Source organism: Peromyscus leucopus, chromosome 1, assembly GCF_004664715.2.
Source record: "Peromyscus leucopus breed LL Stock chromosome 1, UCI_PerLeu_2.1, whole genome shotgun sequence".
Lineage (NCBI taxonomy): Eukaryota > Metazoa > Chordata > Mammalia > Rodentia > Cricetidae > Peromyscus > Peromyscus leucopus.
In genome coordinates this window covers 43,335,816-43,360,502 of record NC_051063.1, presented here as the reverse complement: position 1 = coordinate 43,360,502, position 24,687 = coordinate 43,335,816, and the positions used below count along the sequence as shown (strand labels likewise).

The following is a 24,687-nucleotide window of genomic DNA, read 5'->3' as shown; positions in this document are numbered from 1 at the left end:
CATGCCTTTAATCCCAGCACTCGGGAGGCAGAGGCAGGCGGATCTCTGTGAGTTCGAAGCCAGCCTGGGCTACCAAGTGAGTTCCAGGAAATGCACCAAAGCTACACAGAGAAACTTTGTCTCAAACCCCCCACCACACACACACACACACACAAAGCTTACTCCTTCATCCCTAAGGGCTCAGGGAACATGGTGAAAGAGAGAGAAAGGATGTAAGAGCTAGAGGCTAGGGACAAATGTTGTGAAATGTCCTGGACATGACAGGGCCACTACACTAATTAATTCACTGTAGCTATGGTTATCTGCACAAGACCTGAATAATATCAAGCCAACAAAACCAGTCAGCATCCTAAGAGGTGGAACCAATGAAACTTAGTAGGCTACAAAATAAAAAAATAAAAAAGGATGGGGGACATAAAGGGGAGAGGAGGATGTGTCAGGGGTCTCTGGGAGGAGTGGAAGAAGGAGTTTAGGGTGCATGTGATCAAGACAAATTGTCTACATTATCAAAGAATAAATAAGAGACATTCTATTTTTCAAAAAGACTTTTAAAGAAGATGCAGTATCCTCATATTCCTCCATTTGACCCTTCCCAGTTAATGATAGGATAAAGGCCAGCCCTCTTTGCACAAATATTAGGCCCTCCTGGTTCTGGATATGCCATATCCCCTCTTATCCCTCTGCTACGGGGGGGGGGGGGGACGACGACGACGACGACACATAGTCTCATGAACACACCATGCTCTTACTATGCCTGCCCATCTTTTTTCAAGATGGCTTCTTTGCCTGAAGTTGCTTTAATTTTACCTTTCCTTTTGTCTAGACAGTGGCTCTCAAACTTTTTTGGAGTTCCAGTCATCTGAGGATTTTGTTGGAATTCAGATGCAGGTTTGTGAGGTCTGGCATTGGTTCCCCCAATTGTTTATTTCTCCACTTCTTTCTTCTTCCCTTCCCTCTCTTCTCTCCTTCTCCTATCCCTTTCCTTCTCTCCTCTCTTCTTTTTGTTTACCATGCTGGTGGTTGAATTCAGGGTTTTTGGCATGCTAGGCTAGCTAGTCAATTGTGTGTGTCACATAGTTGATACTGTGGCTATTTCACTGACCCACACAAAAGCCTACTCAACACTCCCCTGGACAAAATGTTGTCTTCGCTGAAGCTTTTCCTTAATTTTCCAGGCAGATATGACCTATTTCTTCTTACACTTATAGTTCACTATGTCTGTGCTGGGCAGTTTTAGGTTTTTGTTGTTATTTGTGTTTTGTTGTGTCAACTTGAAACACTTTAGAGTCATCTGGGAGGAGAGAATCTTATTTGGCAGATTGCCTCCATCCTTTGGCCTGTAGGCAAGTCTGTGAATCATTTTCTTGATTAGTTATGTATGTGAGAGGGCCCAGCCCATTATGGATGGTGTGACCCCTGGTCCCTGGTCTTAGGTGATATAAGAAAGCAGGCTGAGCAAACCGTGGAGAGCAAGCCAGTAAGAAGTGTTTCTTCAGGGTCTCAACTTCAGTCATTGCCTTGGCTTCATTCAGTGATGGACTGTGACCTAAAATGTAAGCCAAAGATACCCTTTCTTCCCCAAGTTGTCTTGTTTAGAGGACTCTGTCATAACAAAGGAAAGCAAAGACAATGCTCTTTATCCAGAACACTATTAACATTTTTTTGCTATTTTCTTCTGTTGTTTCTGTTTTCCATTTCTACACTGAACGTGACCTTAGAGAGGGCCTCTATTCTTATTTTAGGATTGCAAGGCCTTGCTGCTGCAGCTTTCTTAGAGTAGATATTCAGTGAAGAACTGCTGGGTGCATGAGTGCACAATCACCCTTGGGAGGTGGGAAAGCACATATGCATGTTGGATTCTCTTTGACCACTTTCTGTTGTAAGATGAGTGTGTTCAACTAGCATTCCTTTGATTCCCTGCATGGTAAATACCGGTGAATTTGTCCTCTATAATGGATTTATATAGCTGAGTAGGGTCCTGAGAAGCTCATACAACTTAACTGGTGAGCATCCAGTCTTTAAGGCAGGGTCCAGAGCCCCAGCAACCTAGGATCAGCAGTTTGCCGGCCTTTTATGTGGGAGGTGCCGTGGGTTGACTCAGCTTAGCTGTCTTCTGTTTCTTTTTGTGTTTGCCTTTAGATCTTCTACTCAGATTGGCTTCTTCCAGGTTGTCAGGTTTGGGGGTCTAGGCAGACCAACTTCAGCAACAAAAACCAGAGAAACCATATGTCCAGAGTTTGAGTGGTGAGCAGGTGTGTGTGTGTGTGTGTGTGTGTGTGTGTGCGTGTGGGGAGGGTGCAAAGGAGCAAGACTGATACCAGAAGTGGGAAAGAAGAAAGAAGTCTTGTCACTTTTATAAAGAATAACTTGCAATGCAAAAAAAAAAAAAATTGTCATCAACATTGAGTGGGAAAAAATAAGGCAGACAGATGGGCTGAGAGCAGAACCAATGCAAGGGAGCTAAATACATTCTCTTTACTCCACTCTGACAGGGCCTAGGGAGTATCTGTGTGCCATGTTTCCACACATGCCTTTATGCATGCTGTCCTCTTCTGCGAGAGGGTCGTTCAAGCCACCTGCAAGGTTTCATTTGTGGCGTTATAGAAGCCTTCTTATAGCAAGGCATGGCTTTTGAATCACTCACTAGCTTTGGCGCTCTTCTCCATAAAACAAGACTAACAATAGCAGCCACCCCTCGGCAGAAGCTGGGAAGCTGAAACAGTAAGTAGCCTGCGTGCACAGGGCCAACATTACCGAGCAGAACTCAAGCAAGACAAAGCAGGGCAGGCAACTTGCAGCTCGGGGAACACTTCTAACCTCCGTCTGGTCTGGTCTACGGGATTGCTGGGCCTGTGCTCTTTCACTGGATCTCTAGAGTCCTATTCCCAGGGGCCGGGGTGGAGGTGGCGGTGCCGCAGAAAGGTGCATCTCTCCCTGCTCACCACAGCCCGTTATTACACAAGAGCAGTTGGACCACAGTTCCCCCGAGAGTGGCAGGGGTGTGTGGGAAGGGGTACAGTGAGAGAGGGTGGAGAGGCCTCCCAGAGCAACTGCCATGAGAGTGTGGGGAAGGAACTCCTGGGAGAACTTTTCTTTTTAAAACGACAGTACTGATGTACGGGACGGAAATGCTCCTCTTTGAAAGGAAATAAAAACAGTTTGCTGACCATGTTTTGTCCTGCTCCTGCTTTTGGCTGGCTGGCTTTGCAGTTATTAATGCTGTCACTTGTAACCTACCTACCGGAGTTAGCTCTGCCACCCGCTGTTGTTATCTCCCCCAATCTCTTGGCTGCCTTAGGAAATGCAAACTAACTTTAATATTGGTTTAAGCAAAAATAGAGCAGGATTAACTGGCTGCTGAGAAGAAACAGAAAACAGGAGCTCAGACAAATGAGGAACTCAGAGGGAATTCTGGGCCGTTTCTATCCACCCAGCAGGACTTTATCCAGGCGCCCATCCTCTGCAGAGCAGTTACTGGCCACTTTGCTGGGGTCCTTTATCGCATGTGTCTGTCACGGATTTCGGAGCTAGAATAGCATCCTGGCTCATCCACTTGGACTAAAAAGGCACTATAGTACTTTCATTCTTGTCCTCTACTTTGAGGTATAAACAAGCAGAATAACACCCCCCTCCCAAAAAAAATCCTCACAAAACAAAATTTAAAAACAATGAGGCAAAGTGAGGGGGAACAATTTTCTTACTTCCTTCCTTCACAATTGTTATGTCTTTATCATTATTCCTCTCAGTAGCCATCAAGGAAAATATTGAAAATGAACACTTTATCTATTCCTTGACAGCCATTTTCAGAACCGTTAAATCATCATTAGAGTAACCTGATGGGTCTGTCAGTCATACCGCTAAATGAGGAGATACTTCAGCACCTGGAGAGACAGCTGGAGGAGTCTGGTGCAGCCTAGGGACATGGAAGTCCAGAAAAGGCTTTGTATCTTTCTGTTCATTTGATTTAAGCAACAGGTCTGTTAGGTAAGGCTTTCTGTTTCCCATTTTGTCGATGAGGTAATCCAAGCTTATGTCCTCTTGCCCAAAGTTCACTAACTAATAAAAGCGGAAGTGTTATTTCAATCCATACAACCACAACAAAACAATAGTCAGCTTTTAATAAGTATTTGACAGTTTCTAGGAACTCTTAACCGGCCTTGGGTGTTCTAGCTCCTTTAGCCTCCTGAGCCACTGTAGAGGCAGGGGCTGCGGACTTTTTCATGTAAGGTGAAGACACTAAAATTTTGAAAGAGACGTTCCCATATGCCTAGCTCAAAGCCAGAGCACTGGCTGGGGGCTGGAGACTCCTCTCACTTGTACTTTACTGTTGCTCAGAGCCTTCATGCCCCAGGACTATCACTGAGCCCCTAGCGATCAGTGCCTGGGGTTCAGAGGACAGGTTGTGTGAGGTCTGCAGTGGCCTCTTCCGGCAATGATATTAGCAAGCAATTATACTGCATTCACTGGTGCAGACGTTGTATCCGAAGTGGAGTGGGGGGCGGGGATTCTTCTAGATAGAGGAAGTATGTTATATCCAATATTTCCCTTTAAAACTTGATTCTCCAACCTTTTCCTCCCTGAGGGTTAGGTTATTGAGAGAAAATATCTGAGGTTGTATCTGCCTCTAATCTTCAGAATGTTGCTGACTTGGCTGGGGCAATTTTAGGCTCCAAGAAGTAGCAGAGACCAACCCCTGGGCTGGGTCTCAGGTCTAGAGATCTCCAAGGTCATTTCCAAGAAGAAAAATCAATAGGTCTGGGAGGAGTAGGATCCAGCCCAGAAAGTTGGGTCAAGACTGGGCCAGCATAGGCATTTCTCTGGCTGCTACAGGATGGCATTGAACCTTGTGGATGTTAAAGGTCAGTGCATATGAGTGCAGGTTATATTTACACAGTGGGCTAAAATTAGCTGGCATGCTCTCCTGGCAACAGGGAGGATATAAGGTTCCCAATTTATCTAGCAATGCTAATTTTGGCACACCCCAACTTGGTTCTTCTGTTCTCAGTGGATAGACATTCAACTTCAACAGCATTCTTTTCCTTCCTCTTCTTCTTCTCTACATTTTAGGAAACTGCAAATATAAACCCAGGCTGACTTTAGTTCAGCACCAATTCCTACAAATATGAGCGTCTTAACAAAAGTCTTGTAAACTCAAGAGTTTAGCAACTAACTCCTCAATCTACAAAAACTCCATGTTACAATGTTTTCAGCAAATACCCAAGAACAGTTAACTAAGAAGGGCATTAACTGGAGCATTTGCATTGTGTTACTGGGACATTTAGGGGAGGGTAGATGAAGATGGGCTACCCATGGTGGAGGCAGATTTAGCCTGGCTCAACCTCCCTGGAGTCTGTCTGAAGAAGAGGGAAGTTCTGTATATCTGGATTCAACATGAAAAACTGATGAGATCTATTATCAATATCCATCAAAGAGTAGTATCAGGACATGTGCCAGGCATTCATGATACCGCCAATAGAGAGTGTAGACTAATAAGAGTCTAGATGTGTTTTAAATTAAACCTGATTCCAAGCTACGTGGTCTACTTGGATAGCAGGTAGTTGACTTGAATGTACTGATCAACACTATGCTTCTCTTTAAAGAGAGACCAGTGATGGTAAAACTTAGTCCCTGGTGTCTGAGGGTGGCTAAAAGAATAAATGAGGGAGATGTGGGAAAAATATGGCCTCCAAAGATCAGAAAAGTTTCAATAAGAGGAAGCGACTGTTATATTAAGGTGCTAGAGAGGTATATTAGAAAATGAAAGAAAACCATCTGTTTTTATGAAATTTGAAGATATATATCTGAAAAATAATACTTTCCCATTTTTCTATTGCCAGTGTCTGTGAACTTGTGCTTACTAATATTAAACTAGGGCTCTGCCTTTGTCTAAATATGATTTTCCTTTTTTCTTCCACCTCACTTATTTACATGATGGCTTTATGGTGTATCTTTTGATATGTAAATATTCATGCAGAACACATGTTTTTAGAGTGAATTTATTAACCTATTATTTCATGGGTGAGTTTTACATCATAGTTACAAAGGTCTAGTTTTCCCGTGCTTTTGTGAACTCATTTTCTCATGCATGTCTTTGATTTATCTTTAATTAATTTTGTATGGGCCGAGCTGCTTGGTTCAACTTTACTTCTCACAGTCAGGACACTCATTTGTTTGAACAATATGTATTGAATAAATAATATTTTCCCCAATGAATTTGAAATGCCACATTGCTGATTTACTGTCTAAATGTATTTGAGTGTATATCATATTTCAATTAGAATACACTTGTTTATTAACTTTTGTGCCCCATTGCTAAAATTATTGTGGTTTTCTAATGTGTGTTAATATCTACTCATGCATTTTAAATTTTAGAGTGCTTTTAGTAATTTGAAATTTTTTCTATAGAAACTTTTAATTGGCTTGTTTAAATTTCAAATGATCCCTATTGGTAATTTTTAATTTTAATTGTAATTTTATGTGTATAGATATTTTGCCTGCATGTATGTCTGTGCACCATATGAGTACTTTGGACCCACAGAGAACAGAAGAGGGCATCAGATCCCTTGGAATTAGAGTTAGTTTGTTGTGAGCTGCCAAGTGGGTTGTAAAAATGGAATCCTGGTCCCCTGGAAGAGCAGTAAATGCTCTTAGCCACTGGTAATTTTAGTGGAAGGTATTTCACAAATTCTAATCAACCTTGAAAGAACTGATGATTTTATGGCCTGAGGATTTTCCATCTGACCACAAAGCAGCTCTCCCATTTGCTCACATCTTTTGATGCCTCTGTAAAATGCTCTCTGAGGATTGCTAGGGCCCCCGAATGGCAGCTAGATGAGGGGTCTACTATTAGGGTCTGAGAGAAGACCATCAGTCATATATGCAATCAACAAGAGCATTTATTATTTCCAACATGTTGGGGTGGAAAATAGCGACCTGAAGGGAGGTTGCAAACGCCTTTTAAACAACGTTAGAAGAATTCCAGGGAGGAGGGATTAATCTGGTGCTGATTGGTGGAGGAGAGATTAGTCTGGGGGCTGATTGATGGGAGGCTCTAGTGGTTAGGGACCTTCCAGCTGCAGAGTAGAGAAAGCCATCTTTAGCTAGCAGAAGGCTGGGGGTGGAGGGTACCTACTGAGCCAGCAGAAGGCTGCTGATTGGTTGCCCCTGAGTTGTGATCTTCCTGAGAACTACTTGCTCAGCTCCAGCTAGTTCCAGTAAACTGAAACTAAGGTTTGGTCCCTGGCGGGGCTATTCAATACCTGTCATGGCTCTGGTTTGGCTCACTGGCCCTCTCATCTACCACTGAGCTATATACTCTCAGCACCAAATGCTCTTGTAAACAGCACATATGGAAGACTATAGTCTAATATGAAATGTCCTCCACAGGCTTATAGTTGAAGGCTTTGTCCCAGGCTGGTGGTGCTATTTTGGGAGGTTCTAGAAACATTAGGAAGAGGACCTAGATAGGAAGTGGATTGCTGGGGACATGTGCTTAGCGACTGTATTTTGCCCTGGTCCTTTCCTATTTTCTCCCTTACTGATTCCTTACGATACCAGGTAAGCAGTCTGCCCCCCTCCCTTCTCTTTGAACATTGGTGTGTAGTAGTTTACTCCTAGATTGAAACCTCCCATCTTACAGGGAAGCTCCTTAATACAGAAAGTAAACACTCTAAATATCTTCAGGAGTCCCTGAAACTGACCAGATTCACTAGGTCCCCTTTTCTCTATGAGTAAACAGTAAAGACAGCTAAGAAGAGCTCTAAAAAGAAGCCAAAGCAAAGAGGACTCAAAGACCAGTTGAGCTTCCTGGAAGAGGTTTGAACCAATAGAACTGCTTGGAAAGGACATTCCTCAAGCTGTCTAGCTTCATGCAAACTGTGCAGTGTGCTCCAGATTCTTAGCTTTTGTGAGATGTCACCCATATTAGGGTGGGCTTTGGGGATGCAGCTGTCTTTTAGTCGTTTCTGCCCCCATAAGTAACCCCTCACCCATATTCCTGTAATTAACCCCAATAAAACTTATTGTTCATCAAGTTGGGCTTTGGTGGTATCTCTACTTTAGTCTGTTGTGGTTCCCTATCTGGGGTGAGCATATAAGTGTGTTTAATCTCCCCAGGAAAACTCTGTTACACAACACATGTGCATGGTTATGGGATCATTTACTTAATCATGGGCAATATATCAATACCTCATCACTGAAGAAAAACTACTTCACCATCCAGAGGCCATTGACTTCGATAGCTTGTTAGCTAGGGGTGGGAACTCCAGATGCCCTCCCCTATATGTGTTTGAGTATTTGAGTACAGAGTACCTACTCTGTATTTCAGTTAATTCACAGACTACATTCCCTCCGCTACTTCCTATGTCCTATGAATTACTTCCTGAAATCTTTACAAATTGTTTTCAGTACCTTAGAAAATTATATAGAACATAGTTCCTTAGTTATAATTTGAGAGGCAATTGAATTTTATGGTCTTATTTTATCTTCTTCATTGCTTATTAGTTATAATTCTAGTTGACTGTAGAAATTGAATTAAGGTTTGTAGGTCTTATCTTTAATTTACCACATTATGCAGCCGAATGATGTATAATACTATGTCATGCTTGCTATAGAAACTTTGCAACAACATGCTTCCGTTTCTTTTCTCCCAGACTTTAGAGCATAGTTGTCTTTCATTTGTTATTGCAGGCAGAAATAGGCCAGGGTTTGGGAAAGAAAGGGAAGAGAACAGACAGGTAAATCTGAAGCCAATCTTTAGAAGAACTGTGTTCCTCTGCATGTTCTGTGGAAGAGAGTTGCTAAGTGTGTTGGGTGTATAAAGGTTTAATCTCCAATCCCAGGGGAGCTGTAATTTTTCTGCCTGAGGAGTTCATGAGTGTGTGTTGAATAAATAAATGAATAAAACTGTGTGTATTATAAATCTGTCACTGACTGCATTGTTTTTCTTTAAAAATGTATAAAATTTAGATAATAAAAAAATTTTACATAGTTACTCACACAGTTGATATTTCTAAGCTCTTCATTCTTTGTGTCTATATTTGCTTTGGTCCTGTATACTTTCCCTAATGTTTTTATGACAAAATATCTTCCCTGTTCCTGAGGAAGTCTTTATTTTACCTTTTATTTTAAAGGATATTTCCTCTTAATAAATAATTCTGATCTGATTTCTTTTCCAGTAGTTTGAGCCTTTGCCCTGCTGTCTCCTCATTGTATTTTGTGGATGAGAGGTCTGCTGTTATCCTTCCTTTGTTCCTGTTCCCCTGTATCATTCATTTCAAGCAACTTGATTCTTAATTTCACCTCTTCCAACACACACACACACACACACACACACACACACACACTCACTCACTCACTCACTCACACATCTGTTAACCTTGGATTTCTTTTACGGTTTTCACCAAATTTGGAAATCTGGAATATTATTTCTTAAATACTTTTCTGTTTTGTGGACTCCAGTTGCACTTTTGTTAAGACGTTTGAAATGCCTCCAGCTCACTGGTGCTCTTTCTTTTTTCTTCCAGCCCCTGCTCCCTCTTCCTCCATCCCTCCCTCCTTCCCTTCTTTTTTCCCTTCCCAGCCCCCTTTCTGAAACAGGTATCACTCTAGCTCTGGCTGGCCTTGAATTTGTGGAAATCCTCCTGCCTTAGCCTCTTGAATGCTGGGTGTGATCTCCCCTCAGATCTACTACTTTCCACAAATTCCCTTTCATTCTGTGTCTTGTTGTCCGAAGTCCTTATTGGTGTTTTCAAATGCGCTCATCTCTTCTTTCTCAGTGCCTGATCTACTATGTCAATCTTATCCCAAATATTTTTCAGCTCATACTTCATAGTTTGAATTTCTAGATGCTGATGTAGAATGCTTCTTTAAAATTTCTATGAGTCTATTTAATTTTTACTATAAAGAATTCAGCTATAATAGCTGTCTTAGTGGTTTTGCTAATGTTAATGATTGTGTGAGTTTCGGAGTAGCTTTAATTATTTTTCTCCCTATTATGGGTTGAATGTTCCTCCTTTGTATGGTTGACAACTTTGCAGAAGATCTTAGATGTTGTAAAAATTTTTTTTTTTCTGGGATTCAGTTGTGTTATTTGGAAATACTTTGATCCTTTTGGATCTTGCTTGTAAGACTTGCTAAGTGCTAAGCAAGACTGGGACAATATTTTAGTGGGATGCTACCTTTTCTCCATTATTCAAGTCCCTCCTGTGTGTTTATTCTATGTTTAATGAGTCTGTTCCAGCTGGTGATTGCTGGCGTTGTTACCTGAAATTCTTTCTGTGATTCTTTCACCAGCCTCCTCACGCAGTTCCTTCTCGCGCATGAGCTGACCAGCATCGGGCTGACCACGCAAGAGGAAGTCTCCAGGTTTTTTGGTGTACTATTTTTCCTGCTTAGCATTGTATATCAGAAACTCTGCTTGCTTTGGCCTCCCACTTTCTCTCAATGCCATCGCTCAGCTCTGGGAGAGGATTGCATCCACTTCGTGTTTCCTTCCTTGAACTGTAGCCTGCGTAGCCTTGATTGGGAAGTTGAGGCATTTACTAGTCTCATCTTTTTCATAACCTCATGGATCTTTTATTGCTTGACGTTCAGTGTCTTGAAAACTGATATTTCATACATTTTGTCCATTTTTCTTTTACCGTGGGGAAACAAGTATGGCCCCATTCCTTCCTGTTGGCTTCCATCTAACTTTAAATATCTCCAAGAGGGAGTCATCATGGGGTGTGAATGACTGAGTTGTCTCGGGTGCAGGATGAGATGGAGACCTTGAGAGTGTACTTTGGGAGGCATAGTTAATGGTTTTAGAACCTTTTCCTAAAGGACTCACTTTCCCACACAAGTCACATCTCTGTTGTGTTCATTCTGAGCTCTGCTTAGATGAGGATGATGCCCTGGCTGAGCTGCTTCTGTATCTTTAAGAGACAGATTTATGGAGATGTTCCCTGCCACCCTCTGTGGGAATTAAAGGGAATGATAAGTTCATCAGCTGACTTCAATCAGCAAAGCTTCCAGGCATCTCTGATGTACTGAATTTATGAGAGTTGAAAATTCCATAGGCTTTGGAGCCAAACTGCAATTCACATGTGAAGTAAATAGGAATTAGTTTGTGATTCTGCTGTTTTGTTTCCCAGCCCAGCACCTCCTGCAAAAATAGAAATATCAGTGCCTGGTGGTACTGAAGCTTGCCAACTGATACTGTGACCTGGAGGACCGTGCTAGCTGGCAGGCCGCCACTGCCGATGGGGAAATCATTCCTGTGTGATAAGACAAGAACAAATGCTTTTCCAGTGGCTGGGATTAAAGCGGGCTCTGCCTTATGACAACAGTGCTTCAAGCTTCACATAGCAGTCATTTTTGCTAAATATTTGTATGCTTATTTATACGCTCATCGGCCTAATCTGAAATCAGGGGGGTTAGAATTTAAGGTACAAACCATTTCCCATTTGCCAAAGGAAAATGAGTAGACCCTGGCAGAGTAGTTCACGGGTTGAGGGAAGGATGGGGGCAAAGGATAGGTAGACAAATCCATAATCAATGGGTACTTAGAACTCTGTGCGTTCTGTTGAAGGGAGATGCTAAGGTCTAGGGGTGTATCAGTTTACACTCTGATCTGGAGTGGGGGGCTGCATTTTTCCTAACCTAGCAGTGCAAAAATGTGTGTTGAATGAGTAGACAGATGAGTGAAATTTTATTTTTAAAAAGTGATGCAGCATGGAGCCCGAGGAGGTGAATGGAGAATATTTACACTCTGGGCTGGTATGTGTTATCCCCTGCTGGCCTTAGCTAGGGATGCTGTGCAAACATTTGAGAGCAAGGGGAGGAAGGAGAAAGAGGGTGGTGGGAAGGGAGGAGAGGGAGAAGGGAGAGGGACAGAATGACAGAGGGACTGGAAGCTGGTTGAGAGTGGGCTGTCTTGGGAGTCTTCTAGAAGCCTTCTGACCCGCCACTTAACCCCGCCCTCCTTTCTACATTCACATGAGTCCTGTCTGCTTATGTCAACTGAAGATCTTATGGGCTTTATTGGCAATTCAGGGCACTTTGACAGGATTGTGGAAAGGGAATGTAGACTTTGTAATTGCCTCCAGTGGACAAAGTTCTCTCTGGATTCTTTGTGGAACAGTCTAGGGACTGGTCTGAAGATCGGGAGTGTTGTCCCCACCACATCTGTGCCTCCACATGGGTGTGAGCAAATTTGTTTTCTCTAAGGACTGGGTGACTGGAAGGTTGTGTTGTAAGATCTTGGAAGTCCTCTGGGCTGGAGCTCTTCTGTGATTCTACAGAAGGACTGACCCCTCCCAGTCCTAGGGTGATGTAGGTACCCTGGAACTTGATGCTTAAGAGGAGTGTGAGATGGAGGACATGCTGAGTCCCCAGGCTGCCCCAATTTGATACGGTGAAGCCCAGCACATAAGTGTTGAGAGAAAAGTAACCCGGCAAACAGCAGATACACAAGAACTAAGGAGTCTGCCTAGCACTGGAGACCTTGTCTTTTGAAAGTGAGATGCCTCCTGCCCTGCTTTTTCTAGTTTTCTTTACCATAGATACAAATACATTTGTCCTGCAGCTTAGTCTGGGTTAGTCCTTCACCAAGGCAGGAATTACTGTTATCAAGGTTATTAGGGTCAAAGCCTTGGCCCTGCTAACCCCAACAAGCTAGACCATCCCCAATAGGTCAGTTAAAAAAATAAGTATTATTTGTATGAGGTCTCATCTATCCATTGTAGGCCTTAATATCTGGGCAAATGGAGTCCTAATCAGAAACCCTTTCCTGCAGCTGTATCTTACAGGATGTTGCCTGTGTTTTCTTCTAGCAAGTTTAGCATTTCAGCTTTCACATTGAGGTCTTCTATCTGTTTGGTGTTGTGTTTGGGACATAGAGACAGATAGGGTGTCTAGTTTCATTCTTCTAAACATAGATGCCCAGTTTAAGGGCTACAGGCAATTAACAACTGCTGAGAGATGGAGAATTAGTCTTCCTCAGAGATGAGCCTCCTAAATGGGTATCTAATACTAAGAAGTCAGCCCTAAAAATATACATATAAGTAATACTAAACAAACTCAGCAGGCTGCATTTATACTTTTATTCACATATATATATATGTAACAATAATAGCAAAAGGGGAAAAGGCCATGGATTTGAGAGGTAGTGTGTGGGGCACACAGAAGAGTTTGGAGTGGGGAGTAATATAATTAAAATTTTATAGGAGGAAGCGGCGATAGTGAGTCAACATGGCCACACTGGGAAGAAAAGCAAAGAGATCCAGTGAAGCTATAGGACTGTGCTCGGGATCCTGACATGAGTTTTAAATCTGAACAAAAGGCAAGAGGTATGCAGAGCTAAGCAGCAGTCCCCGTCAAGGTGTGGTCCTGGCCATTGTCTAAGCTTTAGCCTCTTCTGCAAGGTAGCCTGGCAAACTGTGAGAATGGTATGAAGCCTCTCTCCAGCAGACATGTTGCCACTTTGGCTGGCACTAGGCCTCAGCCTTTTCCTTCTTCCCGTGGCATGCCATGCCTGGCAGAGATGCCAGTTTCTTCCAGGCCCTTGTTTTAATAGTCCTGGAACCAAAGAGGAGAGAGACGTGTGTGTCTCAGAACATCACCATTCAAGTCAGGGTGGTCGTGTTACCCTGGCATAGACACACACTGGTATGACTCAGGTGATAATAAAAATAAAAATGGTATTTTTAGTTGAATCTACATCACAAACTTTAGAGAGTCAGAAATAATGCATTTCTATAGTTTTTTTTAAATGTTAAATATATTTCAGAGTCTCCATCCTGCCAAACTAACAGGAAATCCATCTTAATTATTAGTGAGGCGCCATGCTGATTACTATTGGGTAAAACAGCAGATCATTAGCATGACCATTTTGCCAATTAATTATTGGGTTACAACTATTCTATGACAAGTCTTAGGGCCAGTTACCAGGGTTCAGCTTTTTTCCAGTGATACACTAAGATATACCACCTACCAGGATTCTTCCAGAGGAGGGAGGAGGGTCCTAGAAGAAATTCTAGTATGGGGGGGCACACTATAAGCTGCATCTGATTGATATCTTAATTGTCATCTTGAGGGGATTTGGAATCAGTGAAGAGACGTGACTCTAGGCAGGTCAGTGAGGGCAAGTTCTTAGCCTCTCCAACATGCAGAAGACCATTGCTGAACTACCTAGCTCCTATTATGCAAGCCAGTCTAGTGAGTTCCATGTATATGTACATGCTTTCTATCGGTTCTGTTCCTCTAGAGAATCCTGCCTAATACACTGGGCATGGTAGTGTATGCTTATAATGAACTAGAGAGGCTGAAAGAGGGAGATCAAGAAGTATTCCAGGCCAGTCTGTGGCTAGATAGCCAGATCCTATCTCAAAAATGGAGACGAGGGGTAGGAATTAAGGGTATCTGCTTAAAATATAAGGGAAATGTAAGGATAAGAAATCCTAACTGGATATTTTATCAGATTATTTTTTCATCCATAGCATTGTCATTCTCTCATCATTGAGGATCAGCTGCAGGTTCGTAATTATTGAACTCGCAAGTGTTGTCTCTAGCACTTTACAACAGTTTTGCAAGGATATCACAGCCCTGTGTTATCTGGAGCTCTGTGGTGGCATTTCACCATACACATATAAAGAAGCAAAATGACTCCTCAGTGTGACCATGGGTTAGGGCTGGCCACTGGAGAAATTTAGATGACATTTGGAAGACAGAAGTACAGTAGCTGCTCTTTCTATGCCGAGCACTGTGGCATCCTGTACACATGTCACTGACCTGTTGTCACCTCCGCTTGCCTGGTAGGGCAGCAAACTGGCTCCCAGCTTCTCATTTTCTCAAAAGACATTTCCTGAAGCTTCTCTGAGGCCTGGACTGCTTGCATACGCAGCTTTATGGTCAAGAAGGCTTTATGCCTTCTTCTAGAAGTCATCCTGCCATCAAGGTTGGAAGTCATTTGTCTTGTGTTCTCTTTTGTCCTTGTGAGTTCCACACAACCTTGTGAGTCCTACGCTGTCTTATTACCGCTGCTACTATGTCTAATCTACAGTGGATCAAGTCTGAAATCAGACGCAGAAGCAATGGCTTTTCATAGACTGCACCAAACACCATGTGACTGGGTAAGGTGGAAATCCTATAAGAAGTCCCTTCATGTACAACACTTACAGTAGTTCTCTTTCTCTGAGAAAACCTAACTAAGACTCTGGTTTCAAGTAATAAATCAACATCACATCGCCTAGGCATAGAAAGGGTGTTTTAAGGACTTGGGAATGTCTATGGCCTTTAAATATGGGAATACAGTTGGATCACAAGGAATAAGATGTTCCATATTAAAACCAATTACTACCCACAAAAATCCTTTTCTCTCTCATGTCCTGTTTTTCAGTCTATAGCCTGGTTTTGAGGAAGTATTCCAGGCCAGCCTGTGACTAGATAGCCAGATCCTGTCTCAAAAATGGAGATGAGGGGTAGGAATTAAGGGTATTTGCTTAAAATATATGGGAAATGAAAGGATAAGGAATCCTAAATAGATATTTTATCAGATTATTTTTTCCTTACTTCATGAAAACTGAGTTCCAACCCCCATAACATCACCTTCTCAAGTGCAATGCATAGTTTCCTGCCTTCCTCACCAAGTATTCATCACCGCAGGCAATTCGCTTGCTAGGATTAGTTATGCACACACTCCCAAAGTACACTCGCCACTGGACTTGTCCCAGCCACTGTTAAGTGAAGGTGGCAGAGCCTTTAGCTGCAGGTCTGTTCAAGTATGAGTTCAGTTGTCCTTAAAATCCACTAAGCATTGTGCCTCTTTTCCTGATGGTAGGTGGGGCTGGGTGCCTGCTCCACACTACTGAACTCACAGAAATTTTGCTTGAATGTTAGTTGGGTTGATTCTCTTATTGTCTGATGTGCAAAGGCCTTACCAACAAATTCAGAATGGTGGATTTTAGGAGATTCCAAATAGCAATGTGCCTTGCCAGTAAATGGAGGGGCTTGTGGAAATCAAGTCTCAAAGAAATTTGGCCTGCCTGACTCACAGTGGATCCAGTGGGTCCCTGAACTCATCCTGTGGTTATTCCTTCAGTACTCAAATGTATAATGGGGATAGGTAAACGTAGAAGTTAACAGAATACTCACATTGGTTCCCTGATCCACAAAGTGAAGACTGTTATGGTTGGAAAGGCCATGGAAGTTATTGACTTGCTTCTCAGGAAAATAATGAACAAAATCAACATCATATTTCTAGAGGGATTGTAGTTTGAAAGAAACAGGACCGATGGTTCCTACCACATCTCCATTTGACTCCATTTCACATGTGCAGAAGATAGATGGACCTTGGAGAAGGAAGCTGACTGTTGTAGGTTTAACCAAGTGGTAACGTCAACTGCAGTCAGCTGCTGTACAAAATGTGGTTTCCTTGTTTCCATGGATTAACACATCTCCTCATTCCTGATTTGCAGCTATTGATCTCACAAATGCTTTTTTCTCTATACCTATCCATGAGGCCCGTCAGAGCAATTTGTTTTTGGCTGTCAGAGTTAGCAGTACACCTTCACATTCTTCTCATAAGAGTATATGATTCTCCAGCCCTGTGTCCTAACTTAGTTTACAAGGATCTTGATCTTTTTTTTTTTTTTTTTTAACACAAAGTATCATAGCAGGTTGTTACAATGATGACATGATAATTAACTTAATCAGTGAGTGGCTGGGTGTCAAGTTGATGAGGGATAATGGGTGATATGAATTATCGGCTTGATAGGATTTAGAATAAACCAGAGCATATACTTCGTGGTTTGATTATGAGAGCATTTCTAGAGATTATTAACTGGCAGGGCAAGACCCACCCTCAAATGAGCATTTTCTAGTAAGTGTCCCAGACACAGTGACAGGTAAGGAAGAAACAGCATGTATAGGATGTTTCTGCCTGCCTTCATGACTTTACTGCTGCTCCTGTCATCCTCTCTTGGCCACATGCACTGTGGGATGTCTTTCTGTACACTGTGTATATGTGTTGCTCTCATCGGTTGATAAATAAAGCGTTTGGGCCAATAGCCAGGCAGAATAAGGTTAGGCTGTACAGTCAAACTACAGATGAAGAAGGGCAGAATCGAGCAGACTCGATCCAGTGGCCCAATGAACAAGATGTCAGAGAACCAGTAAACCACGGGCCATGTGGCGATGCATAGATTAATGGAAATGGGTTCATTTAAATGTAAGTGCTAGCTATTAATAAGTCTGAGCCATCAGCCAAGCATTTATAAGTAATATAAGCTTCTGCGTGATTATTTAAAAGGGACTGCAGGATGGGGCAGGACAGAGAAAAGCCTCTGGTTACACACATATTCTAGCTTTTTCAGATTTCCAACATGGAATCAATACCAGTGAGTCTCCAGGGGCCTTCTGGACTTTCACTGGATTAGAACTACTGAAGCATCTACATGTTGTTTATGTTGGGATGAATAATACCGTTGTCTGCTTTTCCAGTGTGTAAATGACCACTGTTGGACTATCCAGCTTCTAACTGAATAAATCTCTCTGTACAGTTTCTATGCATTATAAACCAGGTTCACTTCCTCTAGAGAATCATGCCTACTTCTTACTTTTGATTCTGCTTCCTTTACCAGAGTTTTCCAGCTCAGTAGAGTGCATCTACCACATTCAAGTCAAACACCCAACTACACCTGTGATTCAGCCTGGCTTTTGCCCTCTGAAATCTTGTGACAAGCCTTATCTCTCATCTCCAGTTGGAATCATAGAGCTGTTGCAAAGACTCAGGATGGTGCCGAGCAGTCAGTCATGCACACAGCCTGAGATCAGTTCCCAAAGAGCTCTTTAAAGCATGTTGAGCTTCTAACAAAGGCTCAGAGCAGTACAACAGGTCTGAGGATCCTTAAAGCAGTCTTTGTTATTTTGACAATAAGCCACGTTCTTTACTCCAGAAGGTTGCATGAGAATTGTTACCAGTGATCTCCTCTATTGTTCATGTCTACATATGTTCATATATACATCATACTAATGTGAACAGTGTATATTTCTGTTGGTCCTGGCAGGTTGTGTTTTATTTTGCCTGTAGTTCCTGGGAATCATAAAAGGAAAATACTATAGATCTACAGAATAGCAAGCAAACAAAATGACAGTGCAAATATGTATAAACAGTGCACTCAATCAAATACTTACTGAACTCTTGTTTCATTCCAGGCCATCTTCTAAGAGCTGCCAAGGAGCTCACTGAACGAATAAGCCGTGGTGCCTGTGTTTTCACAAAATTGTTAAGAAAACAAAGCACAGTGAGGGAACATTAAGTATTGAGACTGTTTACGCGAAGTAACGCAGAGGAAATTATATATTGGGACTGCTTTTCAACAACATTCTGCAAGTGATTATAAGCATAAGGACCGAGCAGTGTGAAAAGAGCCTTTGATTGTTTTCAACCCAGTGGAGAATGTATCTTAGTAAACATCAACATCTCAGCTACTCACTTCCATAGTAACCAAACAGTCTAGGGAAGTGGTAACATTAATACTTATCAGGACAATTAAAATAATGATAGCATATGCTGAGATGGACTATAATTTAGGCAAAGGTAATGTGATTTTGCTGGTATTATCTCATTTAAGCCTCATAATAACACTCCAAGTTAACAAGTATTACTAAGGGCTCAGAGACAGTAGACAACATTCTGTCCTGTAAGTGGCAAGAACTATTTGGCCACAGCTCATGCTTCATAGCCACTAGGTGACATGTCAATATGGGAGTATGCCTCATCCTTGTACTTATTTTTGAAAGCAAAGAATGCAGAAAATCTGAGTTGAATTATGTGGAGGGAACAGGTTGGTGGGATATAGGGAATCAGAGTAAATTCTCCTATGTACATTCTACCAACATGTGTAATGGGGCAAGGAATATTTGTAGGCATGTGTTTACATACAGATTGCTAGGAAGTCAACTTTTTGTTCAAATGACACTTTGGAATAGAGGTCTAGTGCATGTTATATACAGTAGATGAAGAAAGAATCACAAAGATTGTTATTCCTTACCTTTGTAAAGAGAATGTATGTAGATGTAGTATACATTTTAAACATTAACTCACAAATTCAATAAAAAGTTCAGAAAAATTAAATTTTTGTTTCAAAAAATGGACAAATTCTTCCACAAGAATCCATTATCACTCTAGCAGAAAATCTTGGTAATTCCTGTGAGTTTGGATATTCTGTGACTGACTTTTGCTAAATTGGGACAGCTCATTGTTATATTGCCAATAATTTTCCCCAGATAGGTAGAGTTTATGGTAGTTTGAATATAGAATGTTGGGAGTGTTTCCACCATGGAAACCAATGAATGTTCTACATCACTCCAAGAGCCACTTCCTAAGGCTGAACAGCACATCACTGCCTAGTAGCATCGAGGCCTTAGCGAGCATCTCTTTGTTCGCTTCGGCAATCTAGAGACAGTGGATGCTGCTAACACGAAGAAGAGTGAATGAAGAGAGGGAAGATGAAAAACATGCAAACTGAGAACAAGTGACAAATGTGGATTATGATTCCAACATCAGGTTGCATGTGAGAAATGGTTGGGGAACTTAAAAAAAGAGAGAGAGAGAACTCCCAGATCCATACACATATCTAGTAATAAGCTATAGAAATGAATTATGAAGATCAAATCTTCCAGGAGATGTCTAGCACATTGGTATGCACTCTTCTTTATGATTAAAAGTTACCTTATTATACCACAGCTAATAATAACTTCTGCTGGTTAGTTTTATGCCAACTTGACACAGGCTCAAGTCATCTGAGAGGAGGGAACCTCAGTTCAGAAAATGCCTCCATAATATTGGGCTGTATGCAAGCCCACAGGGCATTTTCTTAATTAATGATCAATGAGAGAGGATTCAGACCACTGTGGGTGTAGCCAGCCCTGGGCTGGTGGTCCTGGATTCTATAATAGAGCAGGCTGAGCAGCCATGATGAATAAGACCCTCCACAATGCTTAAGGGAAGTTCCTTGTCTGTGTATCCTGAATAATGGGTGTTAACAGCTTAGATGCAAGATTGTAAAACATCAGTAGCGAACTTCTGCCCTCCGGGGTCCTCCCATTGTGCTGTAAGCCTGTATTTAAGACCTCCTACCCCCTTCAAGACATGACATTCAACATTTAAAAATTAAATATATACATATATATATATATATATATATAGAATGAATACTGCAAATGTAATCTATGAATGCCACAAATGTGAATAATATCATGAGTGTAATTAAAAAAAAAAAGACCCTCCACGACCTCTGTGTCAGCTCCTGCTGGTACAATTTGTATAGTTGGTTCTCTCTACCACTTCATGGGTCCTAGGGATCCAACTCAGGTCTTTGGGTACATGCAGCAAGCTCTTACCCTCTGCACCCTCTTACCAGCTCAAACAACAGCCACTTAACAGTTGTAAAGCTGTCTTCCTCTAGTTGTCTCTAGATCTCTAAGCAGCCTACCTTTATTTGTATTTCTTGTTTTACTGGTCACCCCTCTGCTATGATATCTGTAGTTGATATGTTTACATTTTCTAAACTGTCAGTTATTATGACTACTTTTAGAATTTATTAATCACATTTGAGATTCATATTCTGCTACATTTATTTCTGATTCTTTGAGATGCTGCCCACTGTATCCTCAGCTTCTGAGATGCTATCTTCTTTCTCTCTCCCTTTCTTATCTGAAGCCTCATTCTTTTCTGATCTATTGGGCTTTTAAAAATATTTTTACTTACTTTGACAATTATACACATATATAATGTATCTTGATCATGTCCAAACTAAATCCCTCTCTCTTGTCTCTCCTATACTTCTCTTTCCAACCTTCATGACATTTCTTTTAAAGTAACCCACTGTAAACAGACATTTCCCTGTCCCCACCACCCAATCCTAAATAATCACTCAGAGGCTTATATTAATTACAAATGATCAGCTGGTAGCTCAGGCTTGTTACTAGCTAACTCTTACATTTCAATTAACCCATTTCTATTAATCTATGTTTTTCCACATGGCTTATAGCTTGTTACCTTAATTTTTTTACACATTCTGCTTGCTCGGCGGCTATCTAGCTTCTGCCTTGACTCTGCCCTCCTTCTTCCCATCATTCTCAGTTTGTCTTTCCTGCCTAACTTCCTGCCCAGCTACCAGCCTGTCAGCTTCTTATTAACCAAATATAGTAATACATGTTCATAGTGTAGAAAAGGATTGTTCCACAGCAACCCACTGAGTCCAGTTAGTGCTTCCATCATGGATATAGGTGTGGGGTCATCTGTCAGAGCATAAGCAACCTACCAATGTCCACACCCTGAAAGAAAATGGCTCACCCTTCCCCAGCAGCTGCCAAGTTACCAATAACTTCTTAGCTAGCCATGGAGCCTCTGGTTTACTAGTTTTTATTCACGTGGTATGACTTGGACTCCAAGTGTTTTTACTGTCATCTACAAAGTGTCCTTTGGGAGAGTGGCTGGTACAGATTAACACTTCCCTATTCCCTGGTCTCCAGTTTGAAATTGGAAAGAAATAAATTGGTGTGGTGGTGAGATTTGTAATCCCAGAATTTCAGAGGCTGAAGCAGGATATTTAAATTCCCACAGAAACAGCCTAGAGCAAGGTTGAGCTTTTCCAGGAGGGACTAGAGGGCAGACAGTGTCTCTGAGGGGCTTGCTGCTGATGCCTCTGTGGTAGATGTACCACTTCCTGATGGTCTCAGCTTATGCTTCAACACCTGACTCTACCCACAGAAGGGGCATAGCTATTTGGGGGTGGGGGAGGATTCAGGTTAACTGTGTTTCTCAGACTACGTGCCAATGCACTGGAAGCTGAATCTCAAATAGACACAAGCAGCATGATAACCCTTTCCCAGGGAAGCAAAGGGTTTTGCTAATGTGGCCATATTTCCTCACATTATGTCATCTGTGACCTCTGCCAGGGTGTGTTTCTTCTTGTTTATATCTCATTGCTCATCTGTCCCCCGCTTGACTAACATGTATTTAAAAACCTTCCACAGTCTTCATTACAATCAAGTCTAATTGTTCAGCAAGCCATCTTTCTTAAGGCCAATCAGCTCATTTGTGTTAAAATAATTCCCAGAGAGTCATCTTATTCCCCAGATTCCTGACTCCACAGCTCATCACATCACTGTTCCCTTCAGGTAAGAACAAAATATCTATTTTCTATTGATTGAAGGCATCCTGAAAGATTCAGTGTCTCATAAATGCAGACAGCTGAGCATCATATTTCTGTTGCAGGCATATTTCTGAAATGGATGGAGGTACTTCTGTGACAGCCAGGAGACTGGCTGGATGGCAGACCAGGCGCATGCTGGGCCTGAACATATTTACAGCCACTGTGACTCAATGATTCACCGCCAGATGGTCTGTCAGATCTTAAGGGAAAGTGAAAAAGGAGTATTGGAATTAATGAATGGTGCACAGGGATTCAGGTCCCTTCTGTGTTGCTCACACTGTGTGTAGAACCATAACATGGTACAGCTTGTGGCACAGCAGAGTAAGAGGAGGGGAAGGCTTACATACATAAAGCCAAATTGGAAGTATTTCAACTGCATCCTTTTATTCAGTGAACATTTAATTAATATTTATTGACCGTCTCCTATCTGGGAAGTTGTGCACTAACTTGTAGGAATGCAGCACAATAATGATCAAGGAAGATTATCTGACTTCATGGACCTCACAATCTCAAAATTACAATGGAGTTTGATATAATAACCATCACAGCATCTGGTGCACTGCATTCCTGCGGTGGTCATGGTGATTCTGGTGAACCAAATGCCATGTTGTCAGTCATAGAAAAGTCTGTCTCATATACAATCCTATATGGTGCACCCTGCTTGATAATAAATGACTGTGCCGCTGGTCTGTATTTACTGTATACATTTTGTTATTATTTTAGAACAAACGCTTACTTATTGAAATAAGTTTATGGGCCTGAGAGATGGCTCAGTGGGTAAAGGCACTTGCTGCCAAGCCCAGTGACCTGAGTTTGACCCTGGCAACCACATTCTGAAGGAAGAGAACCAAGTCTAGAAAATTTGTTCTCTGGCCTCCAGATGCGTGCTCTGGCACATGCCCCACCCTCATAAATAAATAAAAATTTAAAGTTTACTTTACAGTATTAAGATATGTGGCATTATATCAGCAGAAGACTTATTTCATGCCTAGCAGGTTGTATCATTTTCTGTTGTGATTTTGGCCCTGGAAACAATGGGCCTCTGCGTGTGTTATACAACCTAGGTGTGTAACAATGCAAGGACACTTTGTGAGATTCACACAGTGACATAAAATCAGCCAGTGGTGCAGTCTTAGTTTTCTTCCTGTTGCAGTGCTAAAACACTGGCTGAAAATAACTGGGGGAAGAAAGGGTGTGTTTCAGCTTACACTTCCGGGTAACAGTCTGTGACTAAAGGAAGCCAGAGAAGGAGCTCAGGGCAGGAACCCGGGGGCAGGACTGAAGCAGAGAAGTCACAGAGGAATGCTGCTTACTGGCTTGCTCCTCATGGCTAGCTTGGCTTGCTTTGTTATACAACCCAGAACAACGTGCCCAGGAGTGGCATTGCCCACAGTGGCCTGGGCCCTCCCACATCAGTCGCTAATCAAATGCTTCCCACAGGCCGGTCTGATGGAGGCATTTTCTCTGCAGAGGTTCCCCCTTCCCAGATGACTCCAGCTTGGGTCAAGTTGTCAAAACAAACAAACAAACAAACAAACAAAAACCAAAAAGACACCTAAACACCACAGATGCATCCTCAGAACACATGGCCACTCCTTTCTTCATGGTGGGCTTTATTACTAGCCTGGACACATGAAATTGTACCACAAGCAAAAAGCCAATATTCTAGCCCATGGAGTAGTAAATGTTTTAGATAAACTGATATTTCCAATAGCTGTGCCTGCACCTATTTCTCCTCGTGTAATTTTAATAGCTACATAAATGTATCTATAAACCAGTCACCTAAACACTTTGGAGTGAATGGTTACCAGTTAGAGAGGCTGGACATACTCTGTTCTATGCCATTTGGAGTTCTCGGTTATCAAGTCTACAATGATTTGAGTGTGCCTTAGGACAATGCATGCCATTTGTAAGATCTTTTATTTAAATGTTAAAGTATCAAGGGAAACAAAACTACTGGCAATCCCAGGACATTTCCTTGACTTCTTTGGCTTCAGTCCTAAGGTTGTATAGTGCCTTGAGTTCAGTTCTCAATACCTCACAAAATATACCCTAGTCTGACTTCATTATCCAGAACATCCATGTGCCTTTTTGTTCTATGTCTAGGTCAAATCTTCCTGTGATGACCTATGCACTGTTTCTTGTAGCTGGAATTTTCCTGTGTCCACCTGGCTCCTGCAGCCACTCAGACCCAAGTAAACACACAGAGACTTATATTACTTATAAACTGTATGGTTGTGACAGGCTTCTTGCTATCTAGTTCTTACATTTTAAATTAACCCATTTCTATTAATCTATAAGTTGCCACATGGCTTGTGGCTTACTGGTACTTTTACATCTTGTTTCCTCTGTGCCTAGCTGGCAACTCCTGACTCCGCCTTCCTGTTCCCAGAATTCTCCCCTCTGCTTATCCCACCTATACTATACTTCCTGTCTGGCTACTGGCCAATCAGCATTTTATTTATCAACCAAATCAGAGCAACACATT

General features: G+C 41.9%; 1 long non-coding RNA gene across 1 annotated transcript; it reads left to right on the top strand.

Annotated features, from left to right (window-relative positions):
- The first annotated feature begins 2,283 nt into the window (after positions 1-2,283).
- Positions 2,284-19,114, top strand: LOC119088126. Its single transcript, XR_005091703.1, has 2 exons — positions 2,284-3,984; positions 17,619-19,114. It is a non-coding gene; the product is annotated as an uncharacterized LOC119088126 (long non-coding RNA).
- The last annotated feature ends 5,573 nt before the right edge of the window (positions 19,115-24,687 follow it).